Source organism: Carcharodon carcharias, chromosome 7 (assembly GCF_017639515.1).
Source record: "Carcharodon carcharias isolate sCarCar2 chromosome 7, sCarCar2.pri, whole genome shotgun sequence".
NCBI lineage: Eukaryota > Metazoa > Chordata > Chondrichthyes > Lamniformes > Lamnidae > Carcharodon > Carcharodon carcharias.
Window position 1 is genome coordinate 14,847,856 of NC_054473.1, and position 23,077 is coordinate 14,870,932.

A 23,077-nucleotide genomic window follows, 5' to 3' on the forward strand; every position below is an offset into this window, starting at 1 on the left:
TGGAGCTGACTTGCACCACACCAGACCTCCCCACAGCCATAAGATGCTGTGGGGAGGGGGTGGGGGGGGGGGGGTGCAGTGGTGGATTTGCAGTTAGCAGGGCCTTGTGCTCAGTTCCATTTTCAGGCCGAAGCCAAGAAAATACACAAAATTGGCCAGTGCTTCTTCGTTCGTAAAAACATGCCTGCACAATTATCAACATGCCTTGTTGATATCCAGGCTTACCTCTTGCCTGAAGACAAGATGGTGAATATTGCGACACGAGGCGAGCAAACCTGGAACTTGCTGACGAGAAGCGAGATGGAAGAATCAGCCGATGATATCGCTGCTGCACAGACAGCTTCAAAGCGGCAAGGCCAAATAGAAAACTGGTACCGCAGGAACCTGGGAATGCACTTATTTTCACATGTTTATGTTGTAAGTGCTTTTTATAATCTATGAGGAAATAAAAAAAACTATGTGGCCATGCGTATAGAAGCATTTTGAATGATCGAGTCCTTTGTTAGATAATTTTAATTAAACGATGTAAGCGACCTGCATAGCAGGCGAAAACATTGCCGAGTAATTCTCTTTTTAAAGATTCATCCATCACAATTAGGATTTATTGGGAATGAGCCTGTGCAGGACCCAATACTCCAATCAACAAGATACATAGGCTGCCATTCACTATATTTCACAGCTTCTCCTTTAGTTTGAAAAATAAAAGTTGACTTCCTCTGCAGAAGGTATTGGCATAAATTCACGTGAGTCGAGTCCAGTGAGTCCCAGTCCAATTTCAGACGGGCTTGTCTGGCAGAATTCCAGGTCCTGGTCCGAGCAACATGGTTGAGGCACTTGAGGACGCAGCAAAGTATTCTTGTGTCCTGGGAATTAGCGCGCTTTGTAGGATTCCTCCAGGATTCCTCCTGGAGGCCAGCCTAGGAGAGGGATGGTGGTCAGAGGCCGGCTGCTATCACGTGGTGTCCTGCCTCTCTTCAGAGGTTAAAGCAGAGGCTGAAGATGGAATTTGAAAGCTGTGTAGTTAAAGCAATTCAAACAGTCAGGTTGGTTTAGGGTAGAGCTATTCAGTTAATGAGACCCCCTTGGTAAAACCCATTGTGTTTTGAGCAGGTAGCTTCAGAGCCATTAGCATCATTTTGGAGATGGCGGGTCACAAATAGCTCTGTCTTTGCCCAGAGCTGGCTGGCGCAGACTTATGGATCCTTTGTGTTGGTTTTGGCTAGAATGCTTATATGCGTCACATTCCAGGAGGAGGATGTTAACCTTTTGCCCATTGGAATAGCTTAGAATATTCAACATGTGACCTGCTGAAGCCATTTTATCAGGCCAGCAATTGCCCATTTTGAAAAATGGAATTTAAACAAGAGAATGTGGAAGAGAAACACGTCTTTAAAAGTTATTTTTCTTCATGCCTTGTTGGCATGACAATTCAGATGGCTTTTTTTCTACACTTTTTGCAAAATCGTCAGTTACGTCCCCGTAAGTAATAACTTGAAAATAGGCACTTTCCCCTTGTCAATATTGCCGAGCTTGTCAAATGTTCCTAACTTTTCATATTTTGCAAATCATTTTTAACTTGCTTCAATACAGAAAAAGGACATTCACCAGAAGTATTTGTGACAGGTATTGTTAAAAAATGTTTTCATAATGGTTCCCACATCTGGAAAGGTTGCCTGCAAACATTTATGTACAAGTCTATTTACAAATTAACTGCCAAGCTCGAAGCACGACCTCATCACTTTCGAATAAATGAATGAAATATTTCACTTCATCTTCAAAAAAGGTGCGTATCCACGTCCTCCCCGTAGAATTCACTTAATTTCTCACTGTGGTGGCTTTTTACCATTTTTCTCCACGCTTCTGTCAAAAAAACATGCAGCAGTTTTCTTTAGAGATTCACCTCTACTCCGCAATTGCACCCATTATTGCGCCACAAATAACATTGATAGTCTCAACGCTGATCTTCTCTTTCCCTTGTAAAATTGATTTCCCTGTCCCTATAGTTTCATCGAAAAGTATCTTCCTGCTTTTCTTCCGCTTCTCATCGGATGTATCAGATGAGCCTATATTTCCTGTTAATGTTAGTGCCTCTTCTTCCATTGAGCTATAGTCATTTTGAAATTCCGTGACGAAACTTTTAACTGAGGCTAACAATTGTGCCGCATTCAATAAATTTGCATCAACCTTTTGCTGATGGCATTAATCCTTTGAAATAAACGTTTCCACAAAAGAGTAAAGACAGCAATATCGTGCCTTTCAAATCTTTCTGCTCAGGGCTTTGCTTTGATTTTCACATGTGGGTTTTTTTTTCTGAATTTGATGTGGCTCCGGCTAGTAAGGTTTTTTTTTAATGTCATCACAGCTCATTTTCCAGGTCAAAACAGCACCTGCATGAACAGACCACCTGGTGTCACAAATTCTTTTGACTGTCAAATGTTTTTCATTTGCCTGCTCCAAGCTCCAAGTGTGATTACCGCCTATTCCACCAAAGTGGGGAAAACCAAAATAAAAGTGGCATATATGTTTTGAACCAAGTAAAAAAAAAATGTGTCGCTCTCTCACAAGATTCAGCTGCAACGTTGCAGGTTAAGTTGAAGGAATGGCTGGAACATGGCGTGAGTAAAGCAGAGGGGCTTGCATTGTTTGGTCTTGCCCGTAGACCTGAATAATTTCCTGCCATATTTGCAACACCATCGAAGCCCTTCCCACGACAATTTTCGATGTCCAAGCCTAAATTTGCAATGATCTGTGAAACCGTTGTCTCTAGACATTCAGGCGTGTGGGGTTTTAGCGGAACAAAGAGATCGTTCTACCACTTCACCATCGCTGGTCACATATCTTAAAATTAATGTTAATTGGGCCGCATAACTCACATCTGGTGTTGAATCGACTATTGTGGAATAGTGCCTGGCGTCCTTTACCTCATCAATGAATTGTTTTCTGAGCCGCTCTGCCATTATTGTGATGAATTCATCGTAGGTTTGGTGCGTTAAAAAGCTGGTCTCTCCTGAGCCCACAATGCTGACAACTTTTTCCAATGCTCTTTGAGAAAATCATCAAATTCACTAAGATATTCAAGGCAGGCTAAAAAAATTACCTTTTCGCTCTGACAATGATGACTCATCATGTCCTCTGAGAGGTCTTCCCAAAGGAGACAGCAGTTTGACCCCAGCAACAATAGGTCACAGCGCTTTCCTCCAATAAGAACGCTCCTTTTCAATCTGAGCCAATAACACAGAATCAACTCTTCCAGATAATTTACACCTTTGAACTAACTTACACACGGCATTAATATGAGCTTTGGAAGTTTCATGATCAGCTATATCACTTCCAACGTTCCTGCATCAGAGTGCCTGTCAATGAGCGATTGGTTTCCTTTACTAGGTTCAGGGATTAATTTGCCAAGTAACTGCCTTCGAGCTTTCTGGAAAAAAATCAACCAATTTCCCATTCTTGTTGTCCCATTTTTCTTCATCCTCAGAAATGGAATTCATGAAGACCTCTAAATTGCTTTTAACCTCCAGCCTCATACCTTTCAAATTGTCCACATTACCTACATTTATCGGTGTATTTAATAAGAAATATTCTGTCATATCCAATGAAACAGATTTTGGCCATAGTGCAATGTCATCAGGGTACTTACTTCCCTTACTTCAACAAAATCACCAATATTTTTTCACTTCAGGTTCCACTTCTACTGTCACTGTGATATCTCCACAACTCTGCAAACGATCAGATAATTCATAAAAACAAAAAACTGCGGATGCTGGAAATTCAAAACAAAAACAGAATTACCTGGAAAAACTCAGCAGGTCTGGCAGCATCGGCGGAATAGAAAAGAGTTGACGTTTCGAGTCCTCATGACCCTTCAACAGAACTAGGTGAATCCAAGGAGAAGGGTGAAATATAAACTGGTTTAAGGTGGGGGGCGGTGGGGGTAGAGAAGTGGAGGGGGGGTGTGGTTGTAGGAACAAGCAAGCAGTGAGAGGAGCAGATAACCAAAGATGTCACAGACAAAAGAACAAAAGAACGCAGAGGTGTTGAAGTTGGTGATATTATCTAAACGAATGTGCTAATTAAGAATGGATGGTAGAGTACTCAAGGTATAGCTCTAGTGGGGGTGAGGGGGCAGAAAAGATTTAAAAATAATGGAAATAGGTGGGAAAAGAAAAATCTATGTAACTTATTGGAAAAAACAAAAGGAAGGGGGAAGAAACAGAAAGGGGGTGGGGATGGAGGAGGGAGTTCAAGACCTAACGTTGCTGAATTCAATATTCAGTCCGGAAGGCTGTAAAGTGCCTAGTCGGAAGATGAGGTGCTGTTCCTCCAGTTTGCGTTGGGCTTCACTGGAACAATGCAGCAAGCCAAGGACAGACATGTGGGCAAGAGAGCAGGGTGGAGTGTTAAAATGGCAAGCGACAGGGAGGTTTGGGTCACTCTCGCAGACAGACCGCAGGTGTTCTGCAAAGCGTTCGCCCAGTTTACGTTTGGTCTCTCCAATGTAGAGTAGACTGCATTGGGAGCAACGAATGCAGTAGACTAGGTTGGGGGAAATGCAAGTGAAATGCTGCTTCACTTGAAAGGAGTGTTTGGGCCCTTGGACAGTGAGGAGAGAGGAAGTGAAGGAGCAGGTGTGTTACATCTTTTGCGTGGGCATGGGGAGGTGCCATAGCCGGGGGTTGAGGAGTAGGGGGTGATGGAGGAGTGGACCGGGGTGTCCCGGAGGGAACGATCCTACGGAATGCCGCCGGGGGGGGGGGTGAAGGGAAGATGTGTTTGGTGGTGGCATCATGCTAGAGTTGGCGGAAATGGCGGAGGATGATCCTTTGAATGCGGAGGCTGGTGGGGTGATAAGTGAGGACAAGGGGGACCCTATCATGTTTCTGGGAGGGAGGAGGAGGCTTGAGGGCAGATGCGCGGGAGATGGGCCGGACACAGTTGAGGGCCCTGTCAACGACAGTGGGTGGAAAACCTCGCTTAAGGAAGAAGGAGGACATGTCAGAGGAACTGTTTTCGAAGGTAGCATCATCAGAACAGATGCGACAGAGGTGAAGGAACTGAGAGAATGGGATGGAGTCCTTACAGGAAGCGGGGCGTGAGGAGCTGTAGTCGAGGTAGCTGTGGGAGTCGGTAGGCTTGTAATGGATATTGGTGGACAGTCTATCACCAGAGATTGAGACAGAGAGGTCAAGGAAGGGAAGGGAAGTGTCAGTGATGGACCATATGAAAATGATGGAGGGGTGGAGATTGGAAGCAAAATTAATAAATTTTTCCAAGTCCCGACGAGAGCATGAAGCAGCACCGAAGTAATCATCGATGTACTGGAGAAAGAGTTGTGGAAGGGGGCCGGAGTAGGACTGGAACAAGGAATGTTCCACATACCCCATAAAGAGACAGGCATAGCTGGGGCCCATGCGGGTACCCATAGCCACACCTTTTATTTGGAGGAAGTGAGAGGAGTTGAAGGAGAAATTGTTCAGTGTGAGAACAAGTTCAGCCAGATGGAGGAGAGTAGTGGTGGATGGGGATTGTTTGGGCCTCTGTTCGAGGAAGAAGCTAAGGGCCCTCAGACCATCCCAGTGGGGGATGGAGGTGTAGAGGGATTGGACGTCCATGGTGAAGAGGAAGCAGTTGCGGCCAGGGAACTGGAAATTGTTGATGTGACGTAAGATGTCAGAGGAATCACGGATGTAGCTGGGAAGGGACTGGACAAGGGGAGAGAGAAGGGAGTCAAGATAATGAGAAATGAGTTCCGTGGGGCAGGAGCAAGCTGACACGATCGGTCTACAGGGACAGTTCTGTTTGTGGATTTTGGGTAGGAGGTAGAAGCGGGCCATCCGAGGTTGGGCGACTATCAGGTTGGAAGCTGTAGGAGGAAGATCTCCAGAGGAGATGAGGTCAGTGACAGTCCTGGAAACAATGGCTTGATGTTCAGTGGTGGGGTCATGGTCCAGGGAGAGGTAGGAGGAAGTGTCTGCGAGCTGACGCTCAGCCTCTGCGAGGTAGAGGTCAGTGCACCAGACAACAACAGCACCAGATAAACAACAGATCAGATAATTCAGATGTTTCCCTGCCCATACTTTTTGGTGAATGTCCAGTATTTATTGCTTCAAACATTTTAAAATGAGATGACAAACTGTCTTTTTGCTTAGCTTCATCTCCTTGCCCCGCCTTCATTTTTTGTGTTTTGAGCTGCCAGACTCATGGGCTAGGATTTTCTAGCCCCTCACGCTGGGGGGGGGGGGGGGGGGGGGGGGGGGGGGGGGGGGGGATCTTCCGATCCCACCGATGTGAATGGAGATTTCAGTGGCTCACCAGCCCCACCGTGGGGGAACGTTCTGGCCCTGATGTCACTTTATATTGCGAAGAAACTGCCCTTGATTTTAGGCAGATTAAAAATGTCTGACAGAACTGGGTTTTACACAGTCAATCCTGCGATTGGATGAGCAGCAGCCTGGAAATGTAGGTATTAAAGAAGGAAAGTTCAAATGGGATAAGCGAGCCCCAGGCGAGGCAGCACAGTGACCCCGAGCTCTGCAAAAACGGGATTTATCTTTTAACAATGAAGCTGTGATTCTGATCATGGATTTCCTACAACACTCCATCTCACCCCAACCCCCTTACTCACACAGTCTCTCTGCCCCCACCACCCACATACTCTCTCTGCCCCCATCACCCTTACACACTCTCTCTCTCCCCCTACCACCTTTACACACTCTCTCTCCCCCATCACCCTCACATTCTCTCTCTCCCCCCACCACCCTTACACACTGTCTCTCCCCCCACCACCCTTACACACTCTCTCTCCCCGCATCACCCTCACATTCTCTCTCTCCCCCCACCACCCTTACACACTCTCTCTCACCCCCCACCACCTTTATACACACACTCTCTACCCCCAACAAACTCACACACACTCTCTGTCCTCCATCACCCTCACATTCTCTCTCTCTCTCACCTTGCCTGGGGTCCACTGCCTCATTTGGGATCCATCCACTGCCTCACCTGGGGCTCTCTACCCTGTCTGGGATCCGCTGTGCTGCCCTGTCTGGGATCCACTGTGCTGCGCTGCCTGGGATCCACTGTTCTGCGCTGCCTGGGATCCACTGTGCTGCGCTGCCTGGGATCCGCTGTGCTGCCCTGCCTGGGATCCGCTGTGCTGCCCTGTCTGGGATCCGCTGTGCTGCCCTGTCTGGGATCCACTGTACTGCCCTGTCTGGGATCCACTGTGCTGCCCTGTCTGGGATCTGCTGTGCTGCCGTGTCTGGGATCCACTGTGCTGCCCTGTCTGGGATCCGCTGTTATGCGCTGCCTGGGATCCGCTGTGCTGCCCTGTCTGGGATCCTTCTTTAAAACCTACATTTCCACTCTTTGCTGCTCATCCAATCGCAGGCTGGTTTCTCTCTGCATTTGCTGCTGATAGGCTCACTAGTGATCTTTCTCAAAGATCAGTCAGATTTGGCAGACCCATGTACAAGTCTGCTGGAAGGTGCCGGGGCGGTGTTCCGGCTTGCTCTGGTTGGCTCCGGCACTGTCCTGAATTTTTGGCCCCCCCACCACCCCCCCCAGTCATTTGGAGGTCTGTGCCATGGCACGGTGTTTTTTTTGTTGTAAATCTGCCCCTGGTGAGCAGGATAAATAGGCTGCCCCTCACTGTGGGGGGGAAAGTAGCACCGGAGGCAACTGCCGGCCATTCCGGTTGCCCAGCAGATCCAGCAGATCCAGCAGAGCTGGCTGCCGGGACTGTAAGCAGTACCAAGAAGGCCCTATGGATCCCGGAGCAAGGCTGCCGATTTTGGCACCCACCCACACCCCCTGTATTATGGGGGTGAGTTCAGGGGTGGACAGGAAGGTGACCAGGTGGGTACCTGTCCTATTTTACGTGCCCCCTCATCACAAACACGCCTGGCGGGGTGTAAAAAAAACATCCAGCCCAGGACTTTGGTTTAATGCCTGAGCTGAAAGACAGTGTGGCACTTCCTCAGTACTGCACTGGAGTGTCTGCCTAGGTCGTTGTGCCCATGGCTCTGGCGATGAGCCAGCTTCCAGTTACCTCACAATACTACAGAAAACGGATCACATGGTCTTAAAGGGACAGGCACTTTATCAGCAAAATAATATAGTATGAGTCACAAGATATAATTCTGCTGTCTTTACAAAGCCCCAATTTTTTGTTCATTCCTGGGATTTAAGAGTCACTGACAAGGCAAGCATTTGTTGCCCATCCCTAATTGCCCTCGGGAAGGTGGTGGTGAACCAACTTCTTGAACTGCTGCTGTCCATGTGGTGTAGGTACACCCACAGTGCTGTGACTCAGCGACAGTGAAGGAATGGCAATATCTGCTGCCCTTGTCCTCCAAGGTGGCAGGGGTCATGGGTTTGGAAGGTTCTGTCAGAGGAGCCTGGGTGGAGCTGCAGTGCATCTTATAGATGGTGCACACTGTTACACTGGCGGTGGAGGTAGTGAATGTTGAAGGTGGGTTTGAGGTGCCAATCAAACAGGCTTCTTTTCCCTGGACAGTGTTGAGCTTCTTAGGTGTTATGGGAGTTGCACTGGTCCAGGCAAGTGGGGAGTATTCCATCACCCTCCTGACTTGTGCCTTGTAGATGGTGGACAGGCTTCAGGGATATTATCTAACTTGTTGTGAGCAGTTGGGAGAGCTACTAACATTGACTGTAATCTTAAAATAAATATGCCTCGCTAACATTTGTTTTCAAGTTAACAAATGAAGGAGATTTGCTAACTTCAAGGAATTCTACACCTGCTGTATAGCTCAAGTATTGGCCAGGATTATATTAAAAATTTAAGGGTTTTTTTTCTCTCTGTGTGTTATTTGTGAAATCATAAACAAGTCCTTAAAGCTCACATTTACAATTTTGGCACAAGCAGTGGTCTGGGAAGTTGTTCCCAACCATGGTGATCCAGACTTCCGATTAATAGCAGCAGTGAAAAAGGGCTAATGTTATTCCACAAGGTTTAGGCTAATAATCCAGCCAATGGGAATTCAAAGACTGCCGTGGGGATTTGAATTCAGGGCCAGGATTTGTACAGTCCCTCCGCAGCGTGTCTCCCCAACCCCCCCACCCCCCCGCAACCCCCGGCGGATGCGTCGAGCCACTTAAGGCTCCACATGAGACCGTAATATCCCGCCGGGTGGGAGGGGCCATAAGGTCCTGGTCCAGGTTTTAAAAAAATGCGGAAACGAAAAGCTGATATCGGCGATCATAAAGCTATCGGAATGTCTTAAAAGGCCCAGCTGATTCACTCATGCGCTTTAAGGAAGGAAATGTCATCCTGACTCAATGTAGCCTTTATGTGATTCCAATCCCACGTGGTGGTTGACTCTTAATTATCCTCTGAGGCGGCACCATATGTCACTCAGTTTAATCAAACAGGGCGAGTAAGGTTACACAATGGCCAGTGGCACTCATTTTGTGAGAATGACTTTTTATAAAAACGGCAATCCACAATATTTGGCTGATCTTTCACGGCAGAAATTTAACTTCCATTTACTTTATGGAATAAAACATCCCTTAGTTTTCTGTAACATCAAAATTATTTCTTTTGATGATGCTTCGGTCTTAGAACCTTGATTTGAAGGTTATGTGGAGTAATATAGCCTCAGGATGCAGTCTGATTAAATGATTGTGTTTTCCCCTGTAATTATATTGCACTTAAGCTATAATGAAGTCTCCAAGCTGCGAGACCTCATTCCTTTGGCTCCCGACTTTCAGCTGAGTCCCACCCTCGATCCCCTGATCTCAGACCCCACACGTCCTGTTCCATAATTTCACATTTCCACTCTAAAAACCTCCCCCTCTTACACAATTTGAGGGCAAATCAAGATTTCTCACTTTGAGAAAAAGGCTTGCATTTATATATCGCTTTTTACCCCCCCACCCCATGGTTCAGGGTGGCTCATAGTGCCTCACGGGCGATGGAGTTCTTTCTGGAGTGTCATCACTTTTGGAATGTAAGAAACATGGCAGCCAATGTGCAAACAGCAAATCGTCATGTGATAATGAGAAGAACGTTTCCTTTTGTTATAAAAACAGAAAATGCTCAGCTGGTCCGGCAGCATCTGTGGAGAGAGAAACAGAGTTAATGGGTGGAGCTTTACAGCCCCTCCCACTGGTGGGATTTTCTGGTCCTGCCGAAGTCAATGGGCTTTTGAACGGCTCACCATGTTTAATGGTCCAGCCCCCACTGTGACAGGGCCATAAAATCCCACCCAAGGACTCTTCGTCGGAACACATTCTTTTTGTTATGCTGGTCTAGGGATAAATATTGGGCAGGACACCGGGAGAATTCCCCTGCGCTGAGTCATAGTCATAGAGCCATAGAGGTCTACAGCACAGAAAAAGGCCCTTCGGCCCATTGAGTCTGCGCCAGTCAAACAAGTACCTAACTATTCTAATCCCATTTTCCAGCACTAGGTCCATAGTCTTGTATGCCATGGCATTGCAAACGCACATCCAAATACTTCTTAAATGTTATGAGGGTTTCTGCCTCTACCACCCTTTCAGGCAGTGAGTTCCAGATTTCTACCACCCTCTGGGTGAAAAAATTCTTCCTCACATCCCCTCTAAACCTCCTGCCCCTTACCTTAAATCTATGCCCCCTGGTTAATGAACCCTTCACCAAGGGGAAATGTTCCTTCCTGTCTACCCTATCTATGCCCCTCATAATTTTATACATCTCAATCATATCCTCCCTCAATCTCCTCTACTCCAGGGAAAATAACTCCAGTCTATCCAATCTCTCCTCATAACTAAAACTCTCCAGCCTAGGCAACATCCTGGTAAATCTACTCTGCACTCTCTCTAGTGCAATCACATCCTTCCTATAATGCGGATTCCAGAGCTGCACACAATACTCTAGCTGTGGCCTAACCAGTGTTTTATACAGTTCCAGCAAAACCTCCCTGCTCTTATATTCTATGCCTCGGCTAATAAAGGCAAGTATCTCATTTGCCTTCTTAACCACCTTATCACCCTCTACCTTAAGTGACTGGTGGACATGTACACCAAGGCCCCTCTGATCCTCGGTACTTTCCAGAGTCTTACCATTCATCGTGTATTCCCGTGCCTTGTTTGTCCTGCCCAAGGGCATCACCTCACACTTATCCGGATTAAATTCCATTCGCCACTGAACAACCCATCTGACCAGCCCATCTATATCCTCCTGTAATCCAAAGCTATCCTCCTCACTATTTACCACCTCACCAATTTTCATGTCATTGCGTGTCATTTGCTTCTTGCAAATAATGCCGTGGGAATCTTTTAAATCTGGCCAAGAAGGCAGGGAGGACATCTCATCTGAAAGTCAGAACTCTCTCAGTACTGCATGGAAGGGTCAACCTAAATTATGTGCTCAAGTCCCTGGAGTTGGACTTTACACCATAGCTTTCTTACTGAGGGGTAAGAGTGGTGCCCACTGAGCCCTGGCTGATATTATAAATTCAGATACTTTTAAACTACAGAGTACCATTGTGAGTACTTCACCACGAAGCACAATCAACAACTGAGCCAACAATGGAGCTTCTGGCCAAAGGCACGATCATCAGCCAAACTAACAGCTGCCCGGTGCTTTCCTGGGCATTTTCTGTTAAAGGGGTGGTATTATTTCATGCTGAATAATAAAGCTTTAATAGTTGCAGTCAAAGTCTTGAAATATAAAGTCATAATGACATAGAAGGAGGCCATTTGGTGCATTGAGTCCATACTGGCTCTCTGTGGAGTAATCCAGTCAGTCCCATTCCACCACTCTGCAAACTTAGTTCCCTCAGTTGCCCATCCAAATTCATTTTGATCTCATTGATGGTCTCTGCTTTCACCACTTTGGGCCATGGTGAAAGGTCAGGGGAGTGGGGCTAATTGGATAGCGCTCTCAAAGGGCATGATGGGCTGAATGACTCTCTTCTGTGTTGTATAACTCCATGGTTCTGTTTACTTCTCATTGAATTACTAGTAAAAGAGAGGATGAGGGTTTTTTTTTAAATGCTCATTTTGGATTTGTTTCTCCTGCAAATCCTCACACTGCCTGAGATAGAAGCCAGACCACCTGCCCCCGTGGCTCTCGCTGAGCAGTTGTACACCCAGCTGCCAGTAGTTACTCCACGGCGGCGTGAGGTGCCTTGTCTGCCAGGTTTTGCCCCCATCCTGGCATCTGTTTAACTCCCCGTGGTTGCTCCTTTCTCAAAGCCTCCTGAAGATGTGTGAGGTGTCATGACAAAGCAAGAGCGGCCTACAAGGTGGGGCAGTCAGGGGGAGAAAAAGTTCTGTTTATTGCCTTGTGACACTGCTGATGTTTTAAAGAGTCCTGGGCTCTTTCAGAGGCCTCTTGTGTGTTGGTCAAATGACGATAAGAGAGGCTGCACCAGATCTGAGATAATTAGAGCAAAATCTGACATGTCAAACAATCTTTGCCAAACTTGTTCTTGTCCAATTGATAACACAAAACATAACTGGGTTAAAATGGCACCGCCTGACATAACAGCATGCAAGAAAAATTCACCTGAAGCTGTGCACGATCACATAGGGAGGACACGTAGCTCCAGGAGGAGGCCATTCAGCCCCTCAAGTCTCTTCCACTGTTCAATTTGATGATGGCTGATCTGTATCTTAACTTCATCGACTTGCCTTGGGGCATCACTAATTATTGGATAATGTAAGTTTAACCTGAAATGGTTGTCCATATTTTTTGTGAGCTGGTAGCGATTATTTGCCGGCTTCCTGCAGAAGGCACTAAGTGTCAACTAAATAACGTGGAAGTGAAGTCATATTTGTTCTCAACTGAAGGAGGTGGCAGGTTCCCTTCCTTGAAGGACACTCGTGAACACAGTTGAGTTTTGTGTTGCCAGCCCGCAGATTATTAGTCCAGCACTCAACTTCACAGCTTGGCATGTGGACATTTGAATTCCTGATGACTGGGTTGCTCATGCACTTTCATAGCTACTACACTGCTGTACCCTGCCCAACCTGTGGTAGTATTCATAGATGGTTCTTTTACCTGCTTCACCTGGCACCTAACAGATAGTTAGAGAGCCCTTATTGCTCTATATGCGCATGTACACTGGTACTTTCTTGCTCGTGCTATGGGACTTGAGCACAATATCTAGGCTCATGTTCCAGTGCAGTACTAAGGCAATGCTGCACTGTCAAATGTTGGTTGTAACCTTCCAAAATTCCTCAGGGTAGAATTTTCCCCTCGTTAGGCGGGTGCACGCCTGACCTGAAGGGGAGAAAAGCAATGGGTGATGATATTGGGCGAGCGTCCCGATGTCACCGCACACTCTCGCGATATTTCACTCGGCGGGCGCGGGTAAAGTGTCAGCACGCCCACTGACAGGAGGCCTATTAAAGCCCTTAATCCAATAATTAAATTGAATTTTTCACTGCCCGTCCAACCGTTCGGTTGGTGGGTGGGTGAATAGGCCATGCAACCTTGGCATTTTTTGCAAAAGCTCATCCAAGAGCGGGATGAGGTTTCGCCCAGTGATTAAAAAAATAATAAAAACTTTTAGAACTAATTTTTAACATGTCCCTGCTCATGTGACAAGAGTCACATAAAGGGACATACATTCCTTATTTTTCAACCGTGTGTTTTTAATGTTAAAAGTCTTCAGCTCCCTCAGGCAGCTCTGTGCCTTCAGGAAGCGCACCCAGTGCATGCGCTGACTTCCACTCTCACCCACCTCCCCCAGCCCCACCCCCCCCCCCCACCCAGGCAGCGCTGAGCGTTGTAGTGCGCGATTCATGCTGGCTGACCGTTAATTGGCCAGCCAGCGTGAAACCACGGTCAGGGCCCAGTTGAGAGTGATGGTTGGTTTCGTGGCCACTCTTGGGCCCACCCAACAAGGTAAAAATCCTGCCCTTAGATTCTGGAAAAGCCCCAGTGGATTGAAGAACTGCAAATGTAACACCATTACTCAAGAAAGGAGGGAGACAGAAAGCAGGAAACTGTAGATCAGTTAATCTAACATTGGGAAAATGCCAGGATCCATTATTAGGGAGATGATTATCTCAGATTTGTATGATTAAAATCATAATACAATCAGGCAGAGTCAACATGGTTTTGTGAAAGGGAAAAAGTGTTTGACAAATTTACTTGCGTTCTTTTAGGATAGAACAAACAGGGTGGATAAAGGGGAACCAGTAGATGGAGTGTATTTGGATTTCTAAAGGGTGTTTGATGATGTGGAACATAAAAGGTTACTCCACAAAATAAGAACTCATGGTGTTAGGTGATATAGTCGTCTGGATAGAGGATTGACTAACTAACAGGACACAGCAGTCAGGATAAATGGATCATTTTCAGGTTGGCAAGCTGTAACTAGTGCTGCAGGGATCAGTGCTGGGCCTCAACTATTTACAATCTATATTGATGACTTCAATGAAGAGACTGACAAATGTAGCCAAATTTGCTGATGATACAAAGATAGGTAGGAAAACAAGCTGTGAGGAGGATAAAGAGGTCTATAAAGGAACATAGATAGGTTAAGTGAGTGAGAAGCTCAGATCGATACTCATTGGAGTTTTGAAGAATGAGAGGTGATCCTATTGAACCATTTAAGATTCTGAGGGGGCTTGACAGGGTGGATGCTGGCATGGGCACAATGGGCTGAATGGCCTCTTTTCCATGTTGGATGATTCAATGCATTCTCAAGTCTGTAAGGAGCTTTCCAAACTCAAATTATTTAGGGAAAAGAAATTTGTCTCTATTTAAAGCAGTTCACAGTCACAATAGCCTGGTATTTATGGGGAGGCCTGGTATTTATGGGCTGAAAATAACTGAAGAACCAGGCTAGTTCAGAGATGCAGAGGTCCTGGCAAACTCGACAACAGGATTGTACAATAACTTTATTGTTTCATTTCCAGCAGTCACTCAAATAGCCCAGCCTATGGGTGGGAGAACTCCACAACCAAGGAGAATTCTTGGCAATTGGGAGCTCAGTTGTTGCGGGGAGGGAGGGGGTAAAGTTGGCTTCTGGGCCTGGGAGATAGGTTATTGGTGCTAGGGGAAGTGAGAGGTGGTCGGAGCTGCAAGGGTACGGTGGTGGAAGGAGGTCAAATATCATAGCAGCGGAATAGAGAGGCTGGGGGAGGCTGACGGCCTGATCGGTTGGGAGGAAGCTCTCCTGCTCCTTTGCACCCACAAGGAATTCTGCAAAAGGCACTTGTGGAACCACCAGCTCTTCCCTCCCCAAGAAACCCATGCAGTAACAGTCAGTTTTAAATCAGTTGCAATGTGCCTCCCTTATTTAAATAAAATGAAGTGTCCCACCTCTCCAAGAGGGGACATTCAGACACCCCAATATTCTTCATTTTATATAAGGCGTCATATAAGGGGTTTATTCTAATGGTGTAATATACTAATCAGGTACTGTGTCCATCATCACAAGCAGCCTGTTTAAGATACAACCAGCACAGTGATATGTGTCTCATTAAAGTTCCTGTTTTATAAACCTCTGTAGGCTCAATAAATACTCTGTATTTGTCCAACAATACCAAGAATACTATATAGTGGCAGCATGCGAAAGAATAGTTATGGAAAAGTCTCTACCTTTACTGGAAAGCTTTGAGGAAGTCACAGGCCCCAACCAAGCAGAAGCATGGCTCAATTAGTATCAGAGATTTTCCAGATATTGAACTGTGTTGGGCCTTGCTTCGAAGGAGAGCAGTGAGCAGGTCAATTCGTTGGTGTATGCGATGGGTTGCTGCGTAGATGATATTCTCATCAGGCAGGGTACTGCTGAGATAAAAGTCAAGTACAATGAAGGAATCAAATCACTTGATATATACTTCAATCTGAGAAAGAATACTATTGTTGAGTGGACTAAACTGAACAAACATACCTAACGACAAGGGGAAAGTGTTAATACATTTATAAATGACTTGTCTAGACTTGCAGAGAACTGGGGTATGGCACCTTAAATGATGAGCTGATAAGAGACATAATTGTCGTGGGAGTGCTGGATGATGCCTTGTCTGGCCACTTGCAGTCAAGAGATGACCTAACTTTAGCAAAGACAATCCAATTGAGCAGGCAAGCTGAGGTCAAGAAGCAAAATTGATCTGTTATTTTTAGGTAATGGGGGAGCCCTATGTCAAAAGCAGCTGACTCAGTTGAGTATGCCAAATTTATTAACAGTGAAGCCGTCTTAAAAAAGCAGGGTAGATAGGAGGAGCATCCATCAACAGGCCCAGCTAACTATAATATTTATGCAGAAAGATGGGCCACTTCCAGGTTATGTGCTGTAACAAGAAGCCTGTACAGAATACTCACAAAGGGGAGCTTTTGAAAAGTGGCAAGTTCCATGAGGCAGTTGATATCCATGATATTGAGGTGCCTTTCCTTGGAGAGATCCGGGAACCAAGCAGAAGCGACTGCAGTGCTGGTATCCTAATAGAGGGAAACAAGACGCACATTAAATTAGACACAGATGCAGCAGTTTCATTTCTTTCTGATGCTGAACCGTGGTTGGATTGAAACTCTCTCCAGCCATCATACAAAATACCATGCAGGCTGGGAAGACTAGAGCTCGAGGTTATAGGAGGACTGAATGCAACCCTCCAATATCGAGAGAAAGAGTTCACAGAAACATTGTACGTAACCCAGAATCAGAGTTGCTCACTCTTGAGCAGGAAGGGCTGTACCAACTTGCAGCGTAGAGGACCTGGAAAGCCAGGGAGGCTAGCCAAAAAACTTCAGAGCTGAATCCCCACAGCTGCTCAGGAGACTGGGAAAGCCGAAGACAACATATCCCATCCCTCTATGCCCAGAAAAGAAGCCAGTGTGTCTGTTTACACCCAGGAAAAGCTCATCATCTGCTCTTGCCAATGGTAAAGGAGCAGACTGACTCCATGTTGAAGTAAGGGGTTATTTCACCTGCGACAGAACCAACAAACTGGTGCTTGGGGATAGTCCCAGTGCCGAAACGCAAAGGACCTATCAGAATTTGTGTAGATCTAACACGGCTGAACAAAGGATAATCTTGCCATAAAGGGAGTGCAGTGAAGATTCGCCAGACTGATTCCTCAGATGGCAGGATTGTCATACGAGAAGAGATTGGGCCGACTAGTCCTGTATTTACTGGAGTTTGGAAGAATGGGAGGGGATCTCATTGAAATGTATAAAATCCTGATCGGGCTGGACAGACTAGATGCAGGGATGATATGACCCCAGACTGGGGGCCAAGAACGAGGGGTCAGAGTCTCAGGATACGGGGTAGGCCATTTAGGACTGAGATGAAGAGAAACTCTTTTACTCAGAGGGTGGTGAACCTGTGGAATTCTCTACCACAGAAGGCTTTGGAGGCCAAGTCACTGAATATAATTAAGAAGGAGATAGGTAAATTTCGAGACACTAAAAGAATCAAGGGGTATGGGGAGAAAGCGGGAGTATGGCATCAAGATAGAGGATCAGCCATGATCATATTGAATAGTGGAGCAGGCTCAAAGGGCTGAATGGCATACTCCTGCTCCTATTTCCTATGTTTCTAAAGCAGTTTGAATGGGAAGTTCATCTTAAGTTGTCTTAGAACAAGAACTTAGCTAAACTTGAGAAAGAGTCGGTCTTCATGAAGCTAGATGCAAATAGTGGTTTTTGGCAACTACATCTCCATGAAGAGTCTAAGTTTCTCACAACCTTCCTTACTCCGTTTGGGAGGTTTTCCTTCAATGCACTAACCTTTGGCATCACACGAATGCCAGAAATCTTCCAGAGGATAATGTCAAGCATCCAAGAAGGACTGGATGGAGTTGTTTGTCACACGGATGATGTCCTGATCCATGAATCCACTCAGACAGAACATGAAACTCGAATGTGAGCTGTGCTGCAACGACTAGAGGAGATTATCACAACCGAATGTCAAGTTCCTTGGGCATATTGTGGGTGCATCTGGTGCCAGAGTTGATCCACAGAAAACAGGAGCAACTGTGGAGTTCCCAGCTCCTCAGTACATGGCTGAGCTCCAGAGATTCATGGGTATGGTAGGTACTGAAAGTGCTTGCCCAACCTAGCTGTCATCAATAAGCCGCTACATCAGCTGCTACTACAGGACAACATATGGTGCTGGGAGAAAGCACAACAGAGGTCCTTTGAGAAAATCAAAGAGATGCTGATATCACCTAATATTTTGGTTCACTATGACTCAGAGCTACCCACTATCATTACTGCTGATGCATCTTCCACAGGATTGGGAGCTGTGCTCTTTCAGATACAGATAGAAGGAACGTGCAGACTAGTTTACAAACAGAGTCTGAACAGAGATATGCGTTGATAGAGAAAGAAGCATTCGCTGCTACATGGGCTTGTCAGAAGGTCATGTGTTTGGTCTCCACTTTAAGATAGATATAATACATTGCTCATTTTCGAATGAATCCGGTTTGAAAGTGCCTACTCCATTGAAAAGTCTACAGTGCTGCTGAAGTGTGGTGTGCTGTGTTGGTTACCTCAGCCAAGTATCAGCTGTTGTTTAGTGGACAGCGTTCACACCCCTAAGTCTGATGATTGTGTGCTCAATTCCAGAGTCTTGAGCCCGGAATTTTCCGTCCATGTTGTCATTGGGCATCATGGTGAGCGTGTGTGGACAATATGGCAGGAAGGCCAAAAGCCAGTTTGCTATAGTCCACTCTGCCCGTCAATGGATGGCCATGTTTCTCACCACTGGGTGTTGGGAATGTCATTTTAACGCATCTGCATATAATTATAATCCCTGCTCACTGGAATCATCCCCCCACACTGTATCACCCAGGGACGTTGGCTGGTGGGTGTTTCACAACTGTACATAAGCGACGTGTACCTGGTGAGCTGCACTTCGCTGGGGACTTTGAGGTTTGTTTGCAGCACTCGCAGTCGTCAGCGCCAGGCTTCGCAGGCAGCACCACATCACTTTTAGGGAGCCTCACGGGCAGGTCTCTACCTATCAGTCCAGCCCTGGCCTGCAGGGCTAGGGCTTGTTAGGGGAAGGGGGAGAAGAGGCCTCAGGCAAGGGAAAAGGTTGCAGGGCAAGGGCATTACTGGGGAAGGGGAGTATCCCAAGGTGTGTGTGGGGACACATATTGATCTGTGCAAGTGGCCTCAAGATGGTGAAAGCTAAGGAGACGGTCTCCAGAGGAGATGAGGCCAGATGGGGATGTGAGGGTGTGTGTGAGAGAGTGAGTGCTGACGTCCCTTGAACTGGCAGTGAGTGAGATGCCAGTGAATGTGTGACGGGCTTGTGAGTGTTTGAGTTTAGAGTGATAAGGTGGTTGCCTTATCCTGGTGACACAGATGAGATCATTCAACCTCCTTCTGCACTGGATGGCCAACCTCTTTTGCGCATCAATGGCATTGACCACTGGCACCGCCTCCCAAGCTGGAGTGGGGAGATTGCTGGACCTCCTGTGGTGGTTAGAGCGGGGGTGGAGGACATCACGGTGGGGCTTTAAAAGGCATTCCAGTGACGGGTCACCGAACTCTTCTTGGTTTTTCAGGGCCATGACTTCACTGGACCCTATGTCTTGGGCTGAGAACTGTGTGCGCAGCTATAGCTTAGATGTAGCACCTGGAGTGAAGAAACGGTGGGATAACGGTGTGGCAGGCGATTCAGAGGCTGCCCGCCAGCGAGACAGCCTGTTTCCTGTGGCTGCATAATGAACGAGGTGGGAAACGTATCGTAAAGTGCGAAAAGCTGCCATTGCGGCCGGCAGGTAAAACATCCTTTGGCCTGCCCGCTACTGCATTTAGTGCAAATCTGGGACAATTCTGCCCTTGGTCTAATACTGAGGGAACGCTGCACTGTCGGTGATGCTGTCGCAGTTACCTCAATTATTGTTTGTCATTTAACAAAGTTGCACCGATCACATTGCGCCTTTCTGACCATAGTTTATGAGCCTGTTCGCATATGGACACTACAGGAAATACTCCTGTAGTCCTTGAAAGGCTGTGATTAATGTAGAATGAGCTCTGAGGACAATTAATATATGAAACTGGAGCAAAGTGAGGGGTGTTTACACTCGCCTTAGTGTCAGTGAAAAGGGTTCTGCTTTTCCCCTGCTCTAAAGTTATAGGGTCAGGTGGGATTTAGGGCCTGAATTTAAAGTGGAGTGAGACCACCGAAGTTGAAAAGGGTAAAATGGAAACTGAAGTAAATCAAGAATAGATGACATCGAGCTTGGGTTTTAAAAGCCTGGAGATTGTGGGATGGAGTTAGCAAAGACAAGAGATGATAGGGATTTGTGAGGCACTTTAAGTAACTATAGCCTAAAAATGGCAGGGTGTAACATTAGCATGTGTGTGCTTTGACCTTCGTCTTTCCTTAGGCTGCTATTCTAATGGAAGGGTTAATCAGCAAGCTATTGACATTTAAAATTAAAACCTTAACGACTCCGTTAAAATTGCTGAGTAATTTCCAATCACTCAAAGTTTTCAGAGTCACTCATGGTAATCTTTAGCTTTTAAGCATTTGAAGAAGTGGAAAAGTTACTATTTCCATTGAAATTGAAGAACATAGAGTGGATCCAAAAATGATGGTTCAGCCTTCACACTGTGACGAATGGAGCATAACACCCAACAGCAAAACCCACAAAGAAAACACTTGCATTTACATATCAACTCCAAGACATCCCAAAGCACATTACAACCAATAAATTACTTTTGCAGCGTAGTCACTGTTATGATATAGGATGCACAGCAAGCTCCCACAAATGGCAATGAAATTAATTACCAGTTGGTCTGTTTTAATGATGTTGGCAAGGAAACCGCAAGGATCCCACCCACCCTCCCCAGCTCTTCTTTGAACTAGTACCATGGGATCCTTTACATCCACTTGAGAGGGCAGGTAGGGTCATGGTTTAAGGCCTTAGCAAAAGACAGCACTTCCAACAGTACATCACTGCCTCCACACTGCACTGGAGCATCAGCCTGGACTTTGCACTTAACTCCCTGAAGGTAGATTCAAATTGATGACCCTTTGAATAAGAAGTGAGGGTCCTACCACTGAGCCACCAGTAAATACTGCACCTTGTAACCTACTGCAGGAAGACGTTGTCATCGCACGGGGCATGGACAGGATCTGCCAGAGGTCAAAAAAACTCAAGTGTGAATGTGATAAAATAATTTACCATCAATAATAACGTACCTCCTGAGCATGACAAGCTTGAGAGAATGGAACATGACACCAAACAACAAAACCCACAAAGAAAAAAAGTGCATTGATATATTTATATATCAACTCCAAGACATCCCAAAGAGCAGGAATTCATCCAGTGCACGAGGCTTAGGCCTTGATTGCGAATGGAAGGAGAGATAAGTTATGTTGAGATTGAAAAAAAAAACTCGGTCATTGTTTGTGGTTTTGGCCAAATTCCAACGTTATATCATTGGAATGAAAATTATTCTGGAACGTGATCACTTGAAACTATTTTGTAAGAGTTTAATTAGTGAGACAAAAAGTTACTACATCTTCAAAACGACAAATTGACAGTGGGATTGAAAGCCTATGCCTCCAGCATACCTCTGCTGTAACCTGCTTCTGATGAGCAAAGAATTTTTTTAGTTTTCTTTACAGGATGCGGGTGTTGCTGGCTGGGCCAGCATTTATTGCCCACCCATAACTGAGGGACATCAGAGTCAACCACATTGCTGGGGGTCATGAGTCACATTTAGGTCAGACCAAGTAAAGGCAGCAGATATCCTTCCTAAGTGGCATTTATGAACCAGATCAGCTTTTATGGCAACTGAAAGTGGTCATTATTAGACTTTTAACTCCAGGCTTCTTATTCAAAGTTCCCTTTTTGCTCAGGTGGGATTTGAACCTTAGTTTTGTAAGTACTAAAACAAAAACAGAATTACCCTGGAAAAACTCAGGAGGTCTGGCAGCAGCGGCGGAGAAGAAAAGAGTTGACGTTTCGAGTCCGAAGGGTCATGAGGATTTTGAACAGATCTAGCATCTCAAGACTGGTAATCCAAGAGGCGCTGTGGGCCATCAGCAGCAGCAGAATTGTACTCGAACACAATCTGTAATCTCGTGGCCCACATATCCCCCACTCTACCATTATCATTGAGCCAGGAGATCAACCCTGGTTCAATGAAAAGTGCAGGAGGGTATGCCAGGAGCAGCACCAGGCATACCTAAAAAGGTGTCAACCTGGTGAAGCTACAGTACAGAACTACTTGCATGCCAAACAGCATAAGCAACAAATGATAGACAAAGCTAAGTGATCCCATGACCAACGGATCAGATCTAAGCTCTGCAGTCCTGCCACATCCAGTTATGAATGGTGGTGGACAATTAAACAACTAACTGGTGGAGGTGGCTCCACAAATATCCCTCTCCTCAATGATGAAGGAGCCCAGCACATCAGTACAAAAGATAATACTGAAGCATTTGCTGCAATCTTCAGCAAGAAATATTGAGTGCTTGATACATCTCGACTTCTTCCTGAGGTCCCCAGCATCACAGATGCCAGTCTTCAGCTAATTCGATTCACTCCACGTGATATCAAGAAACTGCTGAAGGCACTGGATACTGCAAAGACTATGGGGCCTGACAATTTCTGGCAATAGTACTGAAGACTTGTGCTCCAGAACTTGCCGCGCTCCTAGCCAAGCTGTTCAAGTGCAGCTACAACACTGGCATCTACCAGGCTATGTAGAAAATTGCCCAGGTATGTCCTGTACACAAAAAGCAGGACAAATCCAACCCGGCCAATTACCGCCCCATCAGTCTACTCTCAATCATCAGTAAAGTAATGGAAGGGGTCATCAATAGTGCTATCAAGCGGCACTTGCTTAGCAATAACCTGCTCACTGACGCCCAGTTTGGGTTCCGCCAGGGCCACTCAGCTCCTGACCTCATTATAGCCTTGGTTCAAACATGGACAAAAGAGCTGAACTCCCAAGGTGAGGTGAGAGTGACTGCCCTTGACATCAAGGCCGCATTTGACCAAGTGTGGCATCAAGGAACCCTAGCAAAACTGGAGTCAATGGGAATTGGGGGGAAAATTCTCCACTGGTTGGACTCATACCCAGCACAAAGGAGGATGGTTGTGGTTGTTGGAGGTCAATCATCTCAGCTCCAAGACATCACTG

General features: G+C 46.2%; 1 long non-coding RNA gene across 3 annotated transcripts in view; it reads right to left on the reverse strand.

Moving 5' to 3' along the window:
- Nucleotides 1-566: 566 nt before the first annotated feature.
- The window catches only part of LOC121280302, a 66,344-nt gene continuing 43,833 nt past the window's right edge, over nucleotides 567-23,077 (reverse strand). The window contains exons 3-5 of one of the 3 annotated variants that reach the window (XR_005943587.1): nucleotides 16,289-16,405; nucleotides 15,566-15,751; nucleotides 567-1,013 (exon numbers count right to left, since the gene is read on the reverse strand). This is a non-coding gene — a long non-coding RNA (uncharacterized LOC121280302). Of the gene's footprint in view, nucleotides 1,014-9,454; nucleotides 10,083-15,565; nucleotides 15,755-16,288; nucleotides 16,406-23,077 lie in introns of those variants that run through there. The other 2 variants (XR_005943586.1, XR_005943588.1) reach the window with 2 other exon arrangements.